Here is a 21,373-nt window from a genome sequence, read left to right on the forward strand (position 1 = left end):
TCTGAATCCTGGCTTTGGAAGACCACCAAAAACTCTGAAATCTCCATCCCTAACTACAACATTTTCAGACAAGATAGAACTGCCAAAGGGGGCGGTGTTGCAATCTACTGCAGAGATAGCCTGCAGAGTTCTGTCCTACTATCCAGGTCTGTACCCAAACAATTTGAACTTCTACTTTTAAAAATCCACCTCTCTAAAAACAACCCTCTGCCCCCAGCTGTGCTCTGGACACCATATGTGAACTGATTGCCCCCCCCATCTGCCTTCCCTGTGGCTCAGTTGGTAGAGCATGGTGTGTGCAACGCCAGGGTTGTGGGTTCGATTCCCACGGGGGGCAAGTACAAAATAAATAAATAAATAACAAAATGCATGAAATGTATGCATTCACTACTGTAAGTCGCTCTGGATAAGAGCGTCTGCTAACTGACTAAAATGTAAATCTATCGTCAGAGCTGGTGCTGCTAGGTGACCTAAACTGGGACATGCTTATCACCCCAGCCATCCTACAATCTAAGCTTGATGCCCTCAATCTCACACAAATGATCAATGAACCTACCAGGTACCACCCCAAAGCCGAAAACACGGGCACCCTCATAGATATCATCCTAACCAACTTGCCCTCTAAATACACCTCCGCTGTTTTCAACCAAGATCTCAGCGATCACTGCCTCATTGCCTGCATCTGTAATGGGTCAGAGGTCAAACGACCTCCACTCATCACTGTCAAACACTCCCTGAAACACTTCAGCGAGCAGGCCTTTCTAATCGACCTGGCCTGGGTATCCTGGAAGGATATTAACCTCATCCCTTCAGTAGAGGATGCCTGGTTATTTTTTTTAAATGCCTTCCTCACCATCTTAAATAAGCATGCCCCATTCAAGAAATTTAGAACCAGGAACAGATATAGCCCTTGGTTCTCTCCAGACCTGACTGCCCTTAACCAACACAAAAACATCCTGTGGCGTTCTGCATTAGCATCGTACAGCCCCCGTGATATGCAACTTTTCAGGGAAGTTAGAAACCAATCTACACAGGCAGTTAGAAAAGCCAAGGCTAGCTTTTTCAAGCAGAAATTTACTTCCTGCAACACAAACTCAAAAATGTTCTGGGACACTGTAAACTCCTTGGAGAATAAGAGCACCTCCTCCCAGCTGCCCACTGCACTGAGGATAGGAAACTCTGTCACCACTGACAAATCCACTATTATCCACAATAAGCATTTTTCAACGGCTGGCCATGCTTTCCACCTGGCTACCTCTACCCCGGTCAACAGCACTGCACCCCCCACAGCAACTCGCCCAAGCCTTCCCCATTTCTCCTTCTCCCAAATCCAGTCAGCTGATGTTCTGAAAGAGCTGCAAAATCTGGACCCCTATAAATCAGCCGGGCTAGACAATCTGGACCCTTTTTTCTAAAATTATCTGCAGAAATTGTTGCAACCCCTATCACTAGCCTGTTCAACCTCTCTTTCGTGTCATCTGAGATTCCCAAAGATTGGAAAGCAGCTGCGGTCAACCCCCTCTTCAAAGGGGGGGACACTCTTGACCCAAACTGCTACAGACCTATATCTATCCTGCCCTGCCTTTCTAAAGTCTTCGAAAGCCAAGTCAACAAACAGATTTCGAATCCCACCGCACCTTCTCCGCAATGCAATCTGGTTTCAGAACTGGTCATGGATGCACCTCAGCCACGCTCAAGGTCCTAAACGATATCTTAACCGCCATCGATAAGAAACAATACTGTGCAGCTGTATTCATTGACCTGGCCAAGGCTTTTGACTCTGTCAATCACCACATCCTCATCGGCAGACTCAATAGCCTTGGTCTCTCAAATGATTGCCTCGCCTGGTTTACCAACTACTTCTCTGATAGAGTTCAGTGTGTCAAATCGGAGGGCCTGTTGTCCGGGCCTCTGGCAGTCTCTATGGGGGTGCCACAGGGTTCAATTCTTGGGCCGACTGTTTTCTCTGTATGAATCTGAATCTCTGATCCACCTCTACGCAGACGACACCATTCTGAATACTTCTGGCCCTTCTTTGGACACTGTGTTAACTGCCCTCCAGACGAGCTTCAATGCCATACAACTCTCCTTCCGTTGCCTCCAACAGCTCTTAAATACAAGTAAAACTAAATGCATGCTCTTCAACCGATCGCTGCCTACACCTGCCCGCCCGTCCAGCATCACTACTCTGGACGGTTCTGACTTAGAATATGTGGACAACTACAAATACCTAGGTGTCTGGTTAGACTGTAAACTCTCCTTCCAGACTCACATCAAACATCTCAAATCCAAAGTTAAATCTAGAATTGGCTTCCTTTTTCGCAACAAAGCATCTTTCACTCATGCTGCCAAACATACCCTCGTAAAACTGACCATCCTACCGATCCTCGACTTTGGCGATGTAATTTACAAAATATCCTCCAATACTCTACTCAATAAATTGGATGCAATCTATCACAGAGCCATCCGTTTTGTCACCAAAGCCCCATATACTATCCACCACTGCGACCTGTACGCTCTCGTTGGCTGGCCCTCGCTTCATACTCGTCGCCAAACCCACTGGCTCCAGGTCATCTACAAGACCCTGCTAGGTAAAGTTCCCCCTTACCTCAGCTCGCTGGTCACCATAGCAGCAACCACCTGTAGCACGCCCTCCAGCAGGTATAGCTCTCTGGTCACCCCCAAAGCCAATTCCTCCTTGGCCGCCTCTCCTTCCAGTTCTCTGCTGCCAATGACTGGAACGAACTACAAAAATCTCTAAAACTGGAAACACTTATCTCCCTCACTAGCTTTAAGCACCAGCTGTCAGAGCAGCTCACAGATTACTGCGCCTGTACTTGCTATATTGTATTTATTTGCCACCATGGCCTTTTTTGCCTTTACCTCCCTTATCTCACCTCATTTGCTCACTTTGTATTTAGACTTATTTTTCTACTATATCATTGACTGTATGTTTGCTTTACTCCATGTGTAACTCTGTGTTGTTGTATGTGTCAAACTGCTTTGCTTTATCTTGGCCAGGTCGCAATTGTAAATGAGAACTTGTTCTCAACTTGCCTACCTGGTTAAATAAAGGTGAAATAAAGAAATAAAGAAAATATTAAAAAAATTGTTACTTTACAACCTTATTCTAAAATGAATATAATGTTTGTTTTCCTCACCAATCTATACACAATACCCCATTATGACAAAGCAAAAACTGAAATATCACATTTACATAAGTATTCAGACCCTTTACTCAGTGCTTTGTTGAAGCTCCTTTGGCAGCGATTACAGCCTCAAGTCATGTTGGGTATGACGCTACAAGCTTGGCACACATGTATTTGGGGAGTTTCTCCCATTCTTCTCTGCAGATCCTCTCATGCTCTGTCAGGTTGGATGTGGAGCGTCGCTGCACAGCTATTTTCAGGTCTCTCCAGAGATGTTAGATCGGGTTCAAGTCTGGGCTCTGGCAGAGCAACTTAACGACATTCAGAGACTTGTCCCGAAGCCACTCCTGCGTTGTCTTGGCTGTGTGCTTAGGGTCGTTGTCCTGTTGGAAGGTGAACCTTCGCCCCAGTCTGAGGCCCTGAGTGCTCTGGAGCAAGTTTTCATCAAGGATCTCTATGTACTTTGCTTTGTTCATCTTTCCCTCGATCTTGAGTAGTCTCCCAGTCCCTACCGCTGAAAAAAATCCCTGCAGCATAATGCTTCACCTTAGAGATGGTATTAGCCAGATGATGAATGGTGCTTGGTATCCTCCAGATGTGACGCTTGGCATTCAGGCCATGTTGGTTTCATCGGAACAGAAAATCTTGTTTCTCATGGTCTGAGAGTCCTTTAGGTGGCAAACTCCAAGTGGGCTGTCATGTGCCTTTTACTGAGGAGTGGCTTCCGTGTGGCCACTCTACCATAATGGGCTGATTGGTGGAGTGCTGCAGAGATGGTTGTCCTTCTGGAAGGTTCTCCCATCTCCACAGAGGAACTCTGGAGCTCTGTCAGATTGACCATCGAGTTCTTGGTCACCTCCCTGACCAAGGCCCTTCTCCCCCGATTGCTCAGTTTGGCTGGGTGGCCAGCTCTAGGAAGAGTCTTGGTGGTACCAAACTTCTTCAATTTAAGAATGATGGAAGCCACTGTGTACTTGGGGACCTTCAATGCTGCAGACATTTGTTGGTAACCTTCCCCAGATCTGTGCCTCGACACAATCTTGTTTCAAAGCTCTATGGACAATTCCTTTGACTTCATGGCTTGGTTTTTGCTCTGACATGCACTGTCAGCTGTGGGACCTTATATAGACAGGTGTGTGCCTTTCCAAGTCATGTCCAATCAATTGAATTTACCACAGGTGGACTCCAATCAAGTTGTAGAAACATCTCAAGGATGATCAATGCAAACAGGATGCACCTGAGCTCATAGCAAAGTGTCTGAATATTTATGTAAATAAAGTATTTCTGTTTTTTTATTTTTAAAACATTTGCAAAAAACAAACTTTTTTCACTTTGTCATTATGGGGTATTGTGTGTGGATTGATGAGGGAATAAATAATTACATTCATTTTAAAATAAGACTGTAACGTAACAAAATGTGAAAAAAGGGAAGGGTCTGAATACTTTCCAAATGCACTGTACCTCCTGAGATGCAGTTTCTATTTTTGATTGTTGTCTAAAAATACATTTCACCAGCTCCACAGAACACACTGAAATGGATGAACAAATGTGTTTCTTATCATTTTTAAATGCTTTTGATGCTGAAATAATGTGTAACAATAACACCTTCAACAGCAACAGAGGTTGAATTTCAGAACACACCTGTAGTGCAGTAAGAACTGAGCGCTCTGACTGACTCTGTGTGATGTGAGGCAGGTGTATACTGTGACCGGAAATCAATGGAAATAAGATAACACATTGATGAAATGCTTATGGACATGCACATAGAGAGAGGGACATACATCAGGGAATTCTGCATTTCTTTTGGTTGGGAATTTGGAAATTCTGCATCTCTTTTGGGTGCGGCATGTTTTGGAAGCCTGTGTATTCTAACAGGAGCACTGAGCAGAGGACGCAAAAGACGGAAGATGTTGTTTCTTTATGACTAACCCAACTAACACTGGAGCAGAGAGAGAGAAACTTTGGGGCCCTACTGACAGAATCATGGATCCGGATCAAAATGCCAACCACAAAACTAAAGCATAAACAAGAATGGCACAGCTGTTTGCATTCCTGCTTTCAGACTGTTTTTACACAGCAACACAGATGCATTGTGAATGTATGTCAAATTAGCATCAACTGGATGACCTGGAAAATGTCATGAGGCTCAAAGTAAAAAATGAGGCCACTGATGACACAAATTAATCTTGAAATTGTTTCTCTGTGCTTGTTTTCTGGTGGTGCTTCTTGTCTGACTGTCTTTAAAGTGTCTCTCTCCTGGTCATGTTGTCTTTGCATTCCTCCGAGCTATAAGAGCTGAGAGAGAGAAAGGGACTGAGAAAGAGAGAGAGAGACAGAGAGGGAGTGAGTGAGAAAGAGAGAGACAGAGAGAGACATAGAAAGGGACTGAGAAAGAGAGAGACTCAGAGAGAGGGACTGAGAAAGAGAGTCAGAGAGGGGCTGAGAAAGAGAGAGACAGAGAGAGGGACTGAGAGAGAACTAGAAAGATGGAGAAAGAGAGAGAAGGGCAGCTGATGCTGAGGCCCTGTTTTGACTATGAATTGCAAAGTGACACACAAGGGCGCAACAGGTATAAGTTACTGTTCGGTGTCCAGTAATGGAAGAGCTCAGGTTCAAACACTCACATTACATGCTATCGTTTCCATTTTTAGCAGCAGTAGTGTATCTATCAATTTGGCATCTTCATTTCAAAAGATGAAATCCAATTGTTAACTAGTGAAAGAGAGTAGTGTTCTACCTGTGGGAAACAAACTACACAACTTGGTGAGACCTGACAAAAATTCACCAAACAAACATTAGAAGTGGAGTAGGGAGAGAGGATTAAGGACAATGAAAAAAAAGCGAAGAGTAATTCAAATCATCATGCGACATTGCTTTAAATCATGTGTTTTTATTATTAATATTAAGTCAAATTATGTAGATTACAAATTAACCATTATGGTGTCACACTTATACTGAAACTAATGTACAAGTAGCCTACATGATATTGCAGTACAGCAGCAATTGATTTTCCAAATAATCACTGAAAGATAATTGAGTTGAGCATTTTATGTTATAAAATTGTGTTTTAAACATGATGAGAAGTTTCAAGCAAAGCTTTTTTTAAATAAATAATTAGGCAAAGTAATTTCAAATGTCCTATCTTATTCTTTAGTTCCAATCTTAGTTATCTGAAAAGAGCAAGGTCAGAGAATCCAGATCCATCAATCTTTGTACAAAACAATACAAATGTGCAGATAATTATCTATTCACCATCAAACTTCATCTTATTAAATTATGTTTTTTTTAATTTATTTATATAACACAATAATAACAAAATATTAATTTGAGAATACACTGTTTAAATTAAACATTAACCTAAAAATGTAATTAACCATATTACATTCAGTTGAAGTCGGAAGTTTACATACACTTAAGTTGGAGTCATTAAAACACGTTTTTCAACCACCACAAATTTCTTGTTAACAAACTATAGTTTTGGCAAGTCAGTTAGGACATCTACGTTGCACATGACACAAGTAATATTTCCAACAATTGTTTACAGACAGATGGTTTAACTTATAATTCACTGTATCACAATTCCAGTGGGTCAGAAGTGTACATACACTAAGTTGACTGTGCTTTTAAACTGCTTGGAAAATTCCAGAAAATGATGTTATGGCTTTAGAAGCTTCTGATAGGCTAATTGACATCATTTGAGTCAATTGGAGGTGTACCTGTGGATGTATTTCAAGGCCTACCCTCAAACTCAGTGCTTCTTTGCTTGACATCATGGGAAAATCAAAAGAAATCAGCCAAGACCTCAGAAAAAAAATTGTAGACCTCCACAAGTCTGGTTCATCCTTGGGAGCAATTTCCAAATGCCTGAAGGCACCACGATCATCTGTACAAACAATAGTACGCAAGTATAAACACCATGGGACCACGCAGCCGTTTTACCGTTCAGGAAGGAGACACGTTCTGTCTCCTAGAGATTAACGTATTTTGGTGCAAAAGGTGCAAATCAATCCCAGAACAACAGCAAAGGACCTTGTGAAGACGCTGGAGGAAACAGGTACAAAAGTATCTATATCCACAGTAAAACGAGTCCTATATCAACATAACCTGAAAGGCCGCTCAGCAAGGAAGAAGCCACTGCTTCAAAACCGCCATAAAAAAGCCAGACTACGGTTTGCAACTGCACATGGGGACAAAGATCGTACTTTTTGGAGAAATGTGCTCTGGTTTGATGAAACAAAAATAGAACTGTTTGGCCATAATAACCATTGTTATGTTTGGAGGAGAAAGGGGGAGGCTTGCAAGCCGAAGAACACCATCCCAACCGTGAAGCACAGGGGTGGCAGCATCATGTTGTGGGGGTGGTTTGCTGCAGGAGGGACTGGTGCAATTCACAAAATAGATGGCATCATGAGGGAGGAAAATTATGTGGATATATTGAAGCAACATCTCAAGACATCAGTCAGAAAGTTAAAGCTTGGTCGCAAATGTGTCTTCCAAATGGACAATGACCCCAAGCATACTTCCAAAGTTGTGGCAAAATGGCTTAAGGACAACAAAGTCAAGGTATTGGAGTGGCCATCACAAAGCCCTGACCTCAATCCTATGGAAAATCTGTGGGCAGAACTGAAAAAGCGTGTGCTAGCAAGGAGGCATACAAACCTGACTCAGTTACACCAGATCTGTCAGGAGGAATGGGCCAAGATTCACCCAACTTATTGTGGGAAGCTTGTAGAAGGCTACCCGAAACGTTTGACCCAAGTTAAACAATTTAAAGGCAATGCTACCAAATATTAATTGAGTGTATGTAAACTTCTGACCCAGCGGGAATGTGATGATAGAAATAAAAGCTTTAATAAATCATACTCTCTACTATTATTCTGACATTTTACATTCTTAAAATAAAGTGGTGATCCTAACTGTCCTAAGACAGATAATTTTTACTAGGATTAAATGTCAGAAATTGTGAAAAACTGAGTTTAAATGTATTTGGCTAAGGTGTATGTAAACTTCTGACTTCAACTGTATCTCCAATCAGACTCTGTAAATCTAGCATACATGTTCAATGTCTGCCCCCTCCATTCTTGGCTATGGCGACTATGGAGATCACATCTGAGCTTTATGTAGGACTTGGACTTTAGGTCTAGGATCATGTGATTTGCTGGAAGCTCACCTCCCCTCCCCTCCCTCCTCCCTCCCCTGCCCCTTAGTGGCCTCTGCTGGGCTATGTTTCCAGGAAAGGGGCCTGCTGGACAGGCTGTGAGAGAGGCCTATGCAGGGAAAGATTGGCTCATACAGAAAAACAAAAACTCCCTCCTCCTTACATAAGGCTGCTGCCTCAATGACAGGAAAACGTTCCCAGCCACCACAATGCAAAGAAAACCTGTTTGGCGCTCTATTTCACAGTCACAGCACGGCACTTGAGGACTGAAATATGCTAAACTCTTATAACAATGTAGTCTTCTACAGGAAATGTAATGGCATAATTGTGCATACCAGCATAAGAATTCCAATCAACAACATTAGCTATACATGGTAGCAATTGCACCCAGAAGCAATCAAGACTTATATTTGAGGTGAAATAAGATGAACATGGTGGATCTACAAATAAAAAATAAAGTGATACACTTTCACAATATGTCAAAACTCATGGCATTGAATGTTTGTTGTTCAGACTACAGTACTGGTAGTCTGGTACTTTTAAACATTACAATGAGTTGTAGTCAACAGTGCCTCCCTCTGGCAGAGTGGAGTAGGCTTCTGTCAAGCACCTGCGTTATGAAACCTGTGCTGTGAGGCTATGCAGTGAGCCTTGAAGGTGATATTTGGAAAGGGAGATATCTTGTCACTTGTACAACTGAATGCATTCAACTGAAATATGTCTTCTGCATTTAACGCAACACCTCTGAATTAGAGAGGTGCGGGGGGCTGCCTTAATCGACAACCACGTCATCGGTGCCCGGGGAACAGTGGGTTAACTGCCTTGCTCAGGGGCAGAACAACAGATTGTCAGCTCTGGGATTCGTTCCAGCAACCTTTCGGTTACTGGCCCAACGCTCCTACCAGGCTAACTGAAGGTGCTCCTGTACAGACTGTACGATACAAAAATGTAATCAAGGTTTTTCATTTGATATTTTTAAGATTTTTAGATCTCATTGACCACCACAGACAAAAAAATAAGAGAATCTATTTGAGTTAACCATTTCAAGATGTAATTCAGTCACTAAGTGAATAAATAATATATTGACATTTACATTAACGTTTCACAATCATTTTCTAGATTCATCACAAAGCAAGTCCTATTACCATTAATATGTCAGTTAACTTAAAAATATCCCAAGGATCCACGCATAGCCACGCATAGCCACACACACACACACACACACACACACACACATGGTGTCGTTCCTGACCCTGCCGGTGACATCCAGACAGGACACCCCTAATGCTATCAGACTAAACGACACCTAGAGAGATGGAGAGAGGGACGGAGAGACAGAGGGGAGAAAGGGGTGTGAGAGATTCAGTACAATGTATAATCATTCTACTGCCAGGTGGGCATTCCTACACCAGGAGGGCCTTCCTACACATATAACTGTCCTCATGCAAAGTTTGTCAAATGGTTAATAACTGACTCAGTGGTTGAAGATTAAAGTGGTCCTCTATATTACCATTTTAGTTTGGTATGCTTCGCACGACATAGAAATCAAAGAGTGAAAAACCTTTAAAAATGACCACACAAAGCTATCAGTAATAAATAAAACAGCCTAAACTAAAATAAATACTTACCAGGTAACCTACAAATCCCAAATATCCTATGCAAAGAAAAGCAGCCAGCATGTATAGCCACACGCTGTCCAAAACGGTCACATAGATGACCACAAATTACATGTTGATGCAACACACCAGCAGGACCACAACTCCTCCCCCAATCTTCCAAAATCTGAAAAAATGGCGACAGCAACAGAAATCATCAGTATCAAACAAATTGTACGTTAAATCTTCTCATATTATCATATGATGTTCTTTAAAATATACCATTTAATGTAGCTAACATTTTATCGTTTTCAGCATATTCACAGTATACTTACAATCCATTGGCAAATTCAGTCATGAGGGATGACAAACTGGTGAAAGTGAGGATGGGAATCAAAGTAAATGGCAGCTGAGTGACAGAAACAGAAAGCATTAACCAACTACTCTGTTGGAATGGCAGCTGAGTGACAGAAACAGAAAGCATTAACCAACTACTCTGTTGGAATGGCAGCTGAGTGACAGAAACAGAAAGCATTAACCAACTACTCTGTTGGAATGGCAGCTGAGTGACAGAAACAGAAAGCATTAACCAACTACTCTGTTGGAATGGCAGCTGAGTGACAGAAACAGAAAGCATTAACCAACTACTCTGTTGGAATGGCAGCTGAGTGACAGAAACAGAAAGCATTAACCAACTACTCTGTTGGAATGGCAGCTGAGTGAGAGAAACAGAAAGCATTAACCAACTACTCTGTTGGAATGGCAGCTGAGTGAGAGAAACAGAAAGCATTAACCAACTACTCTGTTGGAATGGCAGCTGAGTGACAGAAACAGAAAGCATTAACCAACTACTCTGTTGGAATGGCAGCTGAGTGAGAGAAACAGAAAGCAGCCATGAGAAATGGTTCTACTTACCAATCATCAACCAACTACTCTGTTGGAATGCAACAGCTTGCCTGGGGTTAGGGTTAGGGTTGAGCCGGGGTGTGGAGCTGAAGCTAGAGCTAGGTTTGTGGTTGAGACAGGGGTTAGGGTTGGACCGGGTTGTGGACATGAAGCTAGGGTTAGGGTTAGGGTAAAGGCTAGGGTTGAACCAGGTTGTGGAGATAAAACTAGGGTTAGGGTTATGGTTAGGGTTGAGGCTAGAGTTATAGGGTGGAACCGGGTTGTGGACATGAAGGTAGGGTTAGGGTTGAGGCTAGGGTTAGGATTGAGCTTGGGTGTGGTCTAGGGTGACCACGCTTAAAATACCCAAAATGCGGGACAATAGGAGGATTTTGCAAGATATTGTAGCCTACACGGGCTCTCGAGTGGCGCAGAGGTCTAAGGCACTGCATCTCAGTGCTAGTAGGCGTCACTACAGACTCCCTTGTCGAATCCAGGCTGTATCACAACCGGCTGTGATTGGGAGTTCCATAGGGTGGCGCACATCGTCCAGGTTTGGCCGCTGTGGGCCGTCATTGTAAATAAGAATTTGTTCTTAACTGACTTGGCTAATTAAATAAAGGTTACATTTAAAAATGTAAAACATGAACAAAAATAGTCAGCACCAATGTTCCTGAGCGCAAACTTCAAAGTTGAGAAAATTCTGTAAACACTGAGGATGAACCCACTTTAAAGTACAGTTTCAACCATGGCCAAGTGGGCTACTGTGGCTATTTGATCATAATGTAGGTGTCCCATAAAGAAATTATGGAGAAAATGCATCCCATAACATTTTAACATGGAAATAGCTGTTACATTAGCAGCCAATGTGTGGTGTTCAATGTAGGCCTACAGTCGTGGCCAGAATTTTTGAGAATGACACAAATATTAATTTCCACAAAGTTTGCTGTTTCAGTGTCTTTAGATATTTTTGTCAGATGTTACTATGGAATACTGAAGTATAATTACAAGCATTTCATAAGTGTTAAAGGCTTTTATTGACAATTACATGAAGTTGATACAAAGAGTCAATATTTGCCGTGTTGACCCTTCTTTTTCAAGGCATCTGCAATCCGCCCTGGCATGCTGTCAATTAACTTCTGGGCCACATCCTGACTGATGGCAGCCCATTCTTGCATAATCAATGCTTGGAGTTTGTCAGAATTTGTGGGTTTTTGTTTGTCCACCCGCCTCTTGAGGATTGACCACAAGTTCTCAATGGGATTAAGGTCTGGGGAGTTTCCTGGCCATGGACCCAGAATATCGATGTTTTGTTCCCCAAGCCACTTAGTTATCACTTTTGCCTTATGGCAAGGTGCTCCAACATGCTGGAAAAGGTATTGCTCGTCACCAAACTGTTCCTGGATGGTTGGGAGAGGTTGCTCTCGGAGGATGTGTTGGTACCATTCTTTATTCATGGTTGTGTTCTTTGGCAAAATTGTGAGTGAGCCCACTCCCTTGGCTGAGAAGCAACCCCACACATGAATGGTCTCAGGATGCTTTACTGTTGGCATGACACAGGACTGATGGTAGCGCTCACCTTGTCTTCTCCGGACAAGCTTTTTTCCGGATGCCCCAAACAATCGGAAAGGGGATTCATCAGAGAAAATGACTTTACCCCAGTCCTCAGCAGTCCAATCCCTGTACCTTTTGCAGAATATCAGTCTGTCCCTGTTGTTTTTCCTGGAGAGAAGTGGGTTCTTTGCTGCCCTTCTTGACACCAGGCCATCCTCCAAAAGTCTTCGCCTCACTGTACGTGCAGATGCACTCACACCTGCCTGCTGCCATTCCTGAGCAAGCTCTGTACTGGTGGTGCCCCGATCCCACAGCTGAATCAACTTTAGGAGACGGTCCTGGCGCTTGCTGGACTTTCTTGGGCGCCCTGAAGCCTTCTTCACAACAATTGAACCCCTCTCCTTGAAGTTATTAATGATCCGATAAACGGTTGATTTAGGTGCAATCTTACTGGCAGCAATATCCTTGCCTGTGAAGCCCTTTTTGTTCAAAGCAATGATGACTGCACGTATTTCCTTGCAGGTAACCATGATTGACAGAGGAAGAACAATGATTCCAAGCACCACCCTCCTTTTGAAGCTTCCAGTCTGTTATTCGAACTCAATCAGCATGACAGAGTGATCTCCAGCCTTGTCCTCGTCAACACTCAAACCTGTGTTAACGAGAGAATTACTGACATGATGTCAGCTGGTCCTTTTGTGGCAGGGCTGAAATGCAGTGGAAATAATTTTGGGGGATTCAGTTCATTTGTATGGCAAAGAGGGACTTTGCAATTAATTGCAATTCATCTGATCACTCTTCATAACATTCTGGAGTATATGCAAATTGCCATCATACAAACTGAGGCAGCAGACTTTGTGAAAATTAATATTTGTGTCATTCTCAAAACTTTTGGCCACGACTGTACATTCCATGAGACTTTTGAAAAAAACCTACATGGCTTGACATTAACTTGTTTATCCTACAGACAAGGTGGTGACTGAAAATGTTTTTGTGTTGTGTAATGCAAGAAATCACTTTACAAAATAAAATGCATTATTATTTCCATATCATTATTACATAGAATCCGACAAATGATGCTACCCTCTTCCTATTGGCTACTTAGCTTATTCAAGTCTGTCTCAAAATACAACACTGCCCCTTTAAGACAAAAAAAGCTCTCTCTACTTGACTCACTTTTCAAAGATGTCTAGAAATGTACGTACACGTTTTGTGCTCTTGTAGGAAGCAATCATTGCCCTATTACTGACTACAAATGATCTATAACTGGGCTAATAACTCACTAACTAGCAAAGGATATGAAGAAAATGTGGACGTGGCTACATGCAGCTCTTGCTTTGATTTCAAAACAAGCACATCTACTCAGGACCACAGCTGTAAACATAGTCCAGTTCAAAGTAAATGGCAAAGCTCTATACAGTGGGGGGAAAAAGTATTTGATCCCCTGCTGGTTTTGTACGTTTGCCCACTTACAAAGAAATTATCAGTCTATAATTTTAATGGTAGGTTTATATGAACAGTGAGAGACAGAATAACAACAAAAAAATCCAGAAAAACGCATGTCAAAAATGTTATACAATTATTTCCATTTTAATGAGGGAAATAAGTATTTGACCTCTCTGCAAAACATGACTTAGTACTTGGTGGCAAAACCCTTGTTGGCAATCACAGAGGTCAGACGTTTCTTGTAGTTGGCCACCAGGTTTGCACACATCTCAGGAGGGATTTTGTCTCACTCCTCTTTGCAGATCTTCTCCAAGTCATTAAGGTTTCAAAGCTGACGTTTGGCAACTCGAACCTTCAGCTCCCTCCACAGATTTTCTATGGGATTAAGGTCTGGAGACTGGCTAGGCCACTCCAGGACCTTAATGTGCTTCTTCTTGAGCTAATCCTTTGTTGCTTTGGCCGTGTGTTTTGGGTCATTGTCATGCTGGAATACCCATCCACGACCCATTTTCAATGCCCTGGCTGAGTGAAGGAGGTTCTCATCCAAGATTTGACAGTACATGGCCCCGTCAAATGATGTGGTGAAGTTGTCCTGTCCCCTTAGCAGAAAAACACCCCCAAAGCATAATGTTTCCACCTCCATGTTTGACGGTGGAGATGTTTTTTCTTGGGGTCATAGGCAGCATTCCTCCTCCTCCAAACACAGCGAGTTGAGTTGATGCCAAAGAGCTCCATTTTGGTCTCATCTAACCACAACACTTTCACCAGTTGTCCTCTGAATCATTTAGATGTTCATTGGCAAACTTCAGACGGGCATGTATATGTATTCTTGAGCAGGGGGACCTTGCGGGCGCTGCAGGATTTCAGTCCTTCACGGCGGAGTGTGTTACCAATTGTTTTCTTGGTGACAATGGTCCCAGCTGCCTTGAGATCATTGACAAGATCCTCCCGTGTAGTTCTGGGCTGATTCCTCACCGTTCTCATGATCATTGCAACCCCACGAGGTGAGATCTTGCATGGAGCCCCAGGCCGAGGGATATTGACAGTTCTTTTGTGTTTCTTCCATTTGCGATTAATCACACCAATTGTTGTCACCTTCTCACCAAGCTGCTTGGCGATGGTCTTGTAGCCCATTCCAGCCTTGTGTAGGTCTACAATCTTGTCCCTGACATCCTTGGAGAGCTCTTTGGTCTTGGCCATGGTGGAAAGTTTGGAATCTGATTGATTGATTGCTTCTGTGGACATGTCTTTTTTACAGGTAACAAGCTGCAGTTAGAAGCACTCCCTTAAAGAGTGTGCTCCTAATCTCAGCTCGTTACCTGTATAAAAGACACCTGGGAGCCAGAAATCTTTCTGATTGAGAGGGGGTCAAATACTTATTTCCCTCATTAAAATGCAAATCAAATTATAACATTTTTGACATGCGTTTTTCTGGATATTTTTGTTGTTATTCTGTCTTTCACTGTTCAAATAAACCAACCATTAAAATTATAGACTGATCCTTTCTTTATCAGTGGGCAAACGTACAAAATCAGCAGGGGATCAAATACTTTTTTCCCCCACTGTATATGGCAATGACCTATTTGCATATAGGCCTAGTGCAGCTCTGATTGGTTATGCTGCACAGGTCTATGTAGAGTATGGGCGCAATAGAATCCTACTCAGACACGTTCTGCCTACAGTAAAATCTCTTGCATATTTCATTTTGGTATGAAAGTGGCCAGTATTAGTTGATTCGATCACAACTGTCACAGTAAAGGAAAACATTGATAGTGTTAATGAACAGGGAAAACTCAGCAGTCAAGGAGGAGCTGCGTGGCATAGAGGCAACATTGCTCAGAACCCCCCCCCCCACACACACACACACACACACACACACACACACACACACACACACACACACACACACACACACACACACACACACACACACACACACACACACACACACACACACACACACGATAAAATGTAAATTATGTCATCATTTCTCAAAGTTTGTACTGACAGATGTAGCCTATTGACATTTTAGTCATTTAGCAGACGCTCTTATCCAGAGCAACTTACAGTAGTGAATGCATACATTTCATGCATTTTTGTACTGGCCCCCCATGGGAATCAAACCCACAACCCTGGCGTTGCACACACCATGCTCTACCAACTGAGCCACAGGAACATTATAAAATGCATCCTTCAATAGCAATGTCTGCCTATGCCCATACATATCGTCTCAAGAAAATGTTCGATTTTTAACACCCTCAAACACCAAGTTAGGCATATCTAATTTCAAAATAGGCCATCACTGTAAATTGTCACAATTATTCACATTTACCGGTGAAGCGTCCAAACTGCAACTGCATGCCAATCATTTGATCTCAATCAGTTTCATGGGAATATGCATTTAGCTCTTCTTGAATTACTGTTTCGTGAGGAAATTAGAGCAGATGGTGTTAACTAACTGTAGTCTTCCTGTATTTTGTTTCAATCAAAGCACATTCTGCGTAGTGGCGCGCGCTTCTGCATTTTTGCTACATGAGATTTTTTTCTGACTATTCAGCTAACCATCCTAAAGTGTCAAAAGAAATGAGGTGGTGTTTCTTGTGTAACAGTAACGTTATACTATGCTATTATACTTGGATATGTTATGTCGAACACTAATGAATCATTATGTGATCTTCCAAGACATTGATTCAGCTTTGATCTAACTTCACTAAAAGAGCACCATTGTGAGAAGTGGCGGAGCTCTGGTGTGAGAAGTGGCTGAGCTCTGGTGTGAGAAGTAGCTGAGCTCCGGTCTGAGAAGTGGCTGAGCTCCGGTGTGTGAAGTGGTGGAACTCCAGTGTGAGAAGTAGCTGAGCTCCGGTCTGAGAAGTGGCGGAGCTCTGGTGTGAGAAGTGGCTGAGCTCCAGTGTGAGAAGTAGCTGAGCTCCGGTCTGAGAAGTGGCGGAGCTCCAGTGTGAGAAGTAGCTGAGCTCCGGTCTGAGAAGTGGTTGAGCTCCGGTGTGAATGGTGGTGGAACTCCAGTGTGCTCCAGCAGCACCTACACCTCTGATCCTGCACTTAGTCTACTCTTTTGCCTTGCACAAAATTTGTTGATGCAGAAACGAGAGGCCACATGTGTGGCTGTTTTATGAAAATCTGGGAAGATTTGGCAAAGGAAACATTTCTGGTTGGTCTCAGAGAATGTTAAACAGCAGGAAGGGTACGGGATACTTTTAAAAGGGGATTGAGTGTAGCAGCAGCCAATATGTTGAATGAGTAACTAATGAGCATGGAGACTGGAGAGCCTCACAAATTTGACTAAATCACCTATCTTTCAGTCTAATCCTACTATTTACTTACTTTTCTAGCTCCTCGTCAGAAGCATGTTTTTTTAGTAGTTATGCATAACTGTCCTCTCCAAGTTTAGCTGGAATTTATCCCGAAAGGATTTGAGAAACGTGATTGGTTGATGATAGGTCTATGACATTGGCCGCCTATAACTCGTCTTGCGCTGCGAAGAATGTCAGATCTCAACAATGATTGGAGAAGTGTTTAACATCACCAGTACCACATCCTTATGATATATATCCTTTCATAAAGCCAAACATGACTGCAAGAGACTGGTTGGAATGTCTGACTGAAATACGGGACAAATCAACCTTTTTTTCTAAATTAGTGGTGTTTGAATTTGTTGATCACGCAGCTCCTCCTTGACTGCTGATATGATTGTTTGGTTGCAGGACACAAGACAAAGGGACAAAATGCAGGACTTCCCCACACAATCCGGGACATGTGGTCACCCTAGTGTGGGCATGAAGCTAGGGTTAGGATTAGGGTTAGGGTTGAGGGTTAGGGTTGAGGATAGAGTAAGGGTTGAGCTGGGGTGTGGACATGAAACTAGATAAAGGGGATGTGCTGTCAGACCTGACTCATCTGGTTAAAGATGTGTATTTATTTTTACACAAAAAAAACAGCATGCTCTGCAACACGTTGAGGAAGTCGTTCATGGGTGTCGTCCTTGAAGATGGCTACCAGAAGGGTGGGTGTGATGGCGATGGAGCGGGTCAGCAACACCCGAGAGAAACAGGACAAGTGTAGGTTCAGAAAGCTCTGTAGGGACGAGACTGGGTTCAAGATCTGTAACTCTGATTTTAATTTAGCTACTGTAAGGTTTTATATGATGTTAGTGGTGAGAGAGCTGAGCCACTGTCATTTTATCTTCTTACCATCACAAACGCACCACCGCCTGATACCTGGTATCATTTAGTCATCGACAGACAGTTAAAGCAATTAACAGATCAATACATCTAATTGATCCAGGGTTTGACTTGTAAATAGGGCAGAGTTATAGGTGAGTCTAAGAGGATCTCATCTCTCAATTCAATTGACCTTGAATTAATAAATGAATGAGTTATTGCACAAACCTTCCTGACAAACTGTCCTGAGTAGGTCCCGGTCATGGTTGAACTCTGACCTGCTTCCAGGATTCCCACGGCCCAGACGTAGAGTGCTGCAGGGCCGAAAAAACAGACCAGAACCACTCCCTGTAATGATAGGGCTAACATTCACTGTCGGGTCAGGAAAACACCTAGCTTGGTCCCAAAACTGTGTGTGCTGTCCTGTCAACTCTTGCCTCAATCCCAGGCTTTCTGCATGTTCGTTCTCAACAGCCAAGTGATTAACGAGACTTGGGAGTATGGTAATGCATGACTATGCCAACTCCAATGGCCATTGTCATGCTAAACATGTTAAAGCACTAACAGATCTGGGCCCAGGCAAGAACACACCTAGCCTACACCCATTGTCTTACATCAGATCGTGTCACTCCTACGCGACGCTCATCCCTCAAACGATCAGTGCAGGTGGAATCAACACACACTCTGACTTAAGACAATGTGCCTACACCAGAAAAAACTTGAATGTTGGCATTCAGCCTGAGGGTGAAAGGGCAGCCTTAACCCTTTGTAGATGTTCACCTGCAGTGTCTAATTGTTCAACAGGAACAGATCTAGATGAGGACTGTGTGTTGCATTACAGACGTCATGCTGAAATAAAGAACCACAAGACATGTTAGTAACGACAACAACAACGTCTAGAGGCAACACATCATTGAAATAAAATAAACTCAGCAAAAAAAGAAACGTCCTCTCACTGTCAAATGCGTTTATTTTCAGCAAACTTAACATGTGTAAATATTTATATGAACATAACAAGATTCAACAACTGAGACGTAAACTGAACAAGTTCCACAGACATGTGACTAAACAGAAATGGAATAATGTGTCCCTGAACAAAGGGGGGGCACTACAATTTGTCCCTGAACAAACAGAGGGCACTACAATGTTTATCCATGTCACGCCCTGACCTGAGAGAGATGGTTTATTTCTCTATGTGGTTAGGTCAGGGTGTGGGGTGGGCATTCTATGGTGTCTATTTCTTTGTGTTGAGCCGAGTATGGTTCCTAATCAGAGGCAGCTGTCTATCGTTGTCTCTGATTAGGAATCATACTTAGGCAGCCTTTCCCCACCTGTAGTTGTGGGATGTTATTTTTGTACTGCTTGTTAAGCCTGCAAGACGTGACGGTCGTTATCATTGTTTCTTATTTTGTGTTTAGTGTTCTGATTTAAAATAAATACAAGGATGAACACTTACCACGCTGCACCTTGGTCTACTCCTTTTGACGATTGTGACAATCCACTCAGAGAGCACATATAGACTCAGCAAAAAAAGAAACATCCCTTTTTCAGGACCCTGTCTTTCAAAAATAATTCATAAAAATCAAAATAACTTCACAGATCTTCATTGTAAAGGGTTTAAAGACTGTTTCCCATGCTTGTTCAATTAACCATAAACAATTAATGAACATGCACCTTTGGAACGGTTGTTAAGACACAAATAGCTTACAGACGGTAGGCAATTAAAGTCACAGTTATGAAAACTTGGACACTAAAGAGGCCTATCTACTTACTCTAAAAAACACCAAAAGAAAGATGCCCAGGGTCCCTGTGTGAACGTGCCTTAGGCATGCTGCAAGGAGGCATGAGGACTGCAGATGTGGCCAGGGCAATAAATTGCAATGTCCGTACTGTGAGACGCCTAAGACAGCGCTGCAGGGAGACAGGACGGACAGGTGACCATCCTTGCAGTGGCAGACCACGTGTAACAACACCTGCACAGGATCGGTACATCCGAACATCACACCTGCGGGACAGGTACAGGATGGCAACAACAACTGCCCGAGTAATACCAGGAATGCACAATCCCTCCATCAGTGCTCAGACTGTCCACAATAGGCTGAGAGAGGCTGGACTGAGGGCTTGATGGCCTGTTGTAAGGCAGGTCCTCACCAGACATCACCGGCAACAATGTTGCCTATGGGCACAAACCCACCGTCGCTGGACCAGACAGGACTAGCAAAAAGTGCTCTTCACTGACAAGTCACGGTTTTGTCTCACCAAGGGTGATGGTCCGAGGCCTGTACTCTGGAACGGGATCGATTTGGAGGTGGAGGGTCCGTCATGGTCTGGGGCAGTGTGTCACAGCATCATCGGACTGAGCATGTTGTCATTGTAGGCAATCTCAACGCTGTGCGTTACAGGGAATACATCCTCCTATCTCATGTGGTGCCCTTCCTGCAGGCTCATCCTGACATGACCCTCCAGCATGACAATGCCACCAGCCATACTGCTCATTCTGTGCGTGATTTCCTGCAAGACAGGAATGTCAGTGTTCTACCATGGCCAGCGAAGACCCGGGATCTCAATCCCATTGAGCACGTCTGGGACCTGTTGGATCGGAGGGTGAGGGCTGGTGTGGGAGCAACAATCCGCCGTCTGCATCAGTCTGGAGGTATTTGTGGCGGAGGTGAGAAGTTTGAGGCTCTGGGGTCCGGGAGAGAGGCTGCCCAGAAGTTACTCCAGCTTCGGCAGGGCTTCCTCAATGTGGCAGACTATGCGGTGGAGCTGGCAGCGGAGGGTACCTGGAACCCAGAAGCGCTGTTCGACACGTTCCTGCACGGATTATCAGCAGGGGTAAAGGACGAGCTTGCAGCCCGGGAACTACAGATGGATCTCAACTCACTCATCCCCTTAACCTTCCGGATCGATGGAGGTTACGGGAATGTAGGAGGGAGAAGAGGTCTGATCACGGTCCCCAATCGCTCACTCAAGGATCCCACCTTGCATCTGATAAACACCTGAATTCCCCGAGAGGATTCGAGCTCCGACTCCGAAGACCGCCGAGTTGCCTCTTCCTGATGCAGCTCGGCAGGGCTAGGCTGCCTCTAGCCGAATGCGTATGCAGACTGAACACCCAGAGTTGTCTGCATTGCGGTACTGTCAGTCATTATGTGTCTACCTGTCCCTTCAAGAGACCCAGCTCATTCATTGGAGTGAGTGCTCTGGTGGGTCTTAAAGATAATTATTCTTCTCCCCTTAATCGCCCAGCTCTCCATGCCACCCTGCTGTGGGGCGACCATTCCAAGTCTCTCCAGGTACTCATCGACTCGGGGGCCGATGTGAGTCTCATGGACGTTACCCTGGTGTCCGAGCTGGGCATCCCTACTCAACCCCTCTCCATTCCCATGGGTGTTAGAGCGCTGGATG

At 43.6% G+C, this 21,373-nt stretch overlaps 1 pseudogene; it reads right to left on the minus strand.

Moving 5' to 3' along the window:
* Positions 1-6,292: 6,292 nt before the first annotated feature.
* Positions 6,293-21,326, minus strand: LOC106572643 (natural resistance-associated macrophage protein 2-like; annotated as a pseudogene).
* Between the last annotated feature and the right edge of the window lie 47 nt (positions 21,327-21,373).

Source organism: Salmo salar, chromosome ssa15, assembly GCF_905237065.1.
Source record: "Salmo salar chromosome ssa15, Ssal_v3.1, whole genome shotgun sequence".
In the NCBI taxonomy this organism is placed as follows: Eukaryota; Metazoa; Chordata; class Actinopteri; order Salmoniformes; family Salmonidae; genus Salmo; species Salmo salar.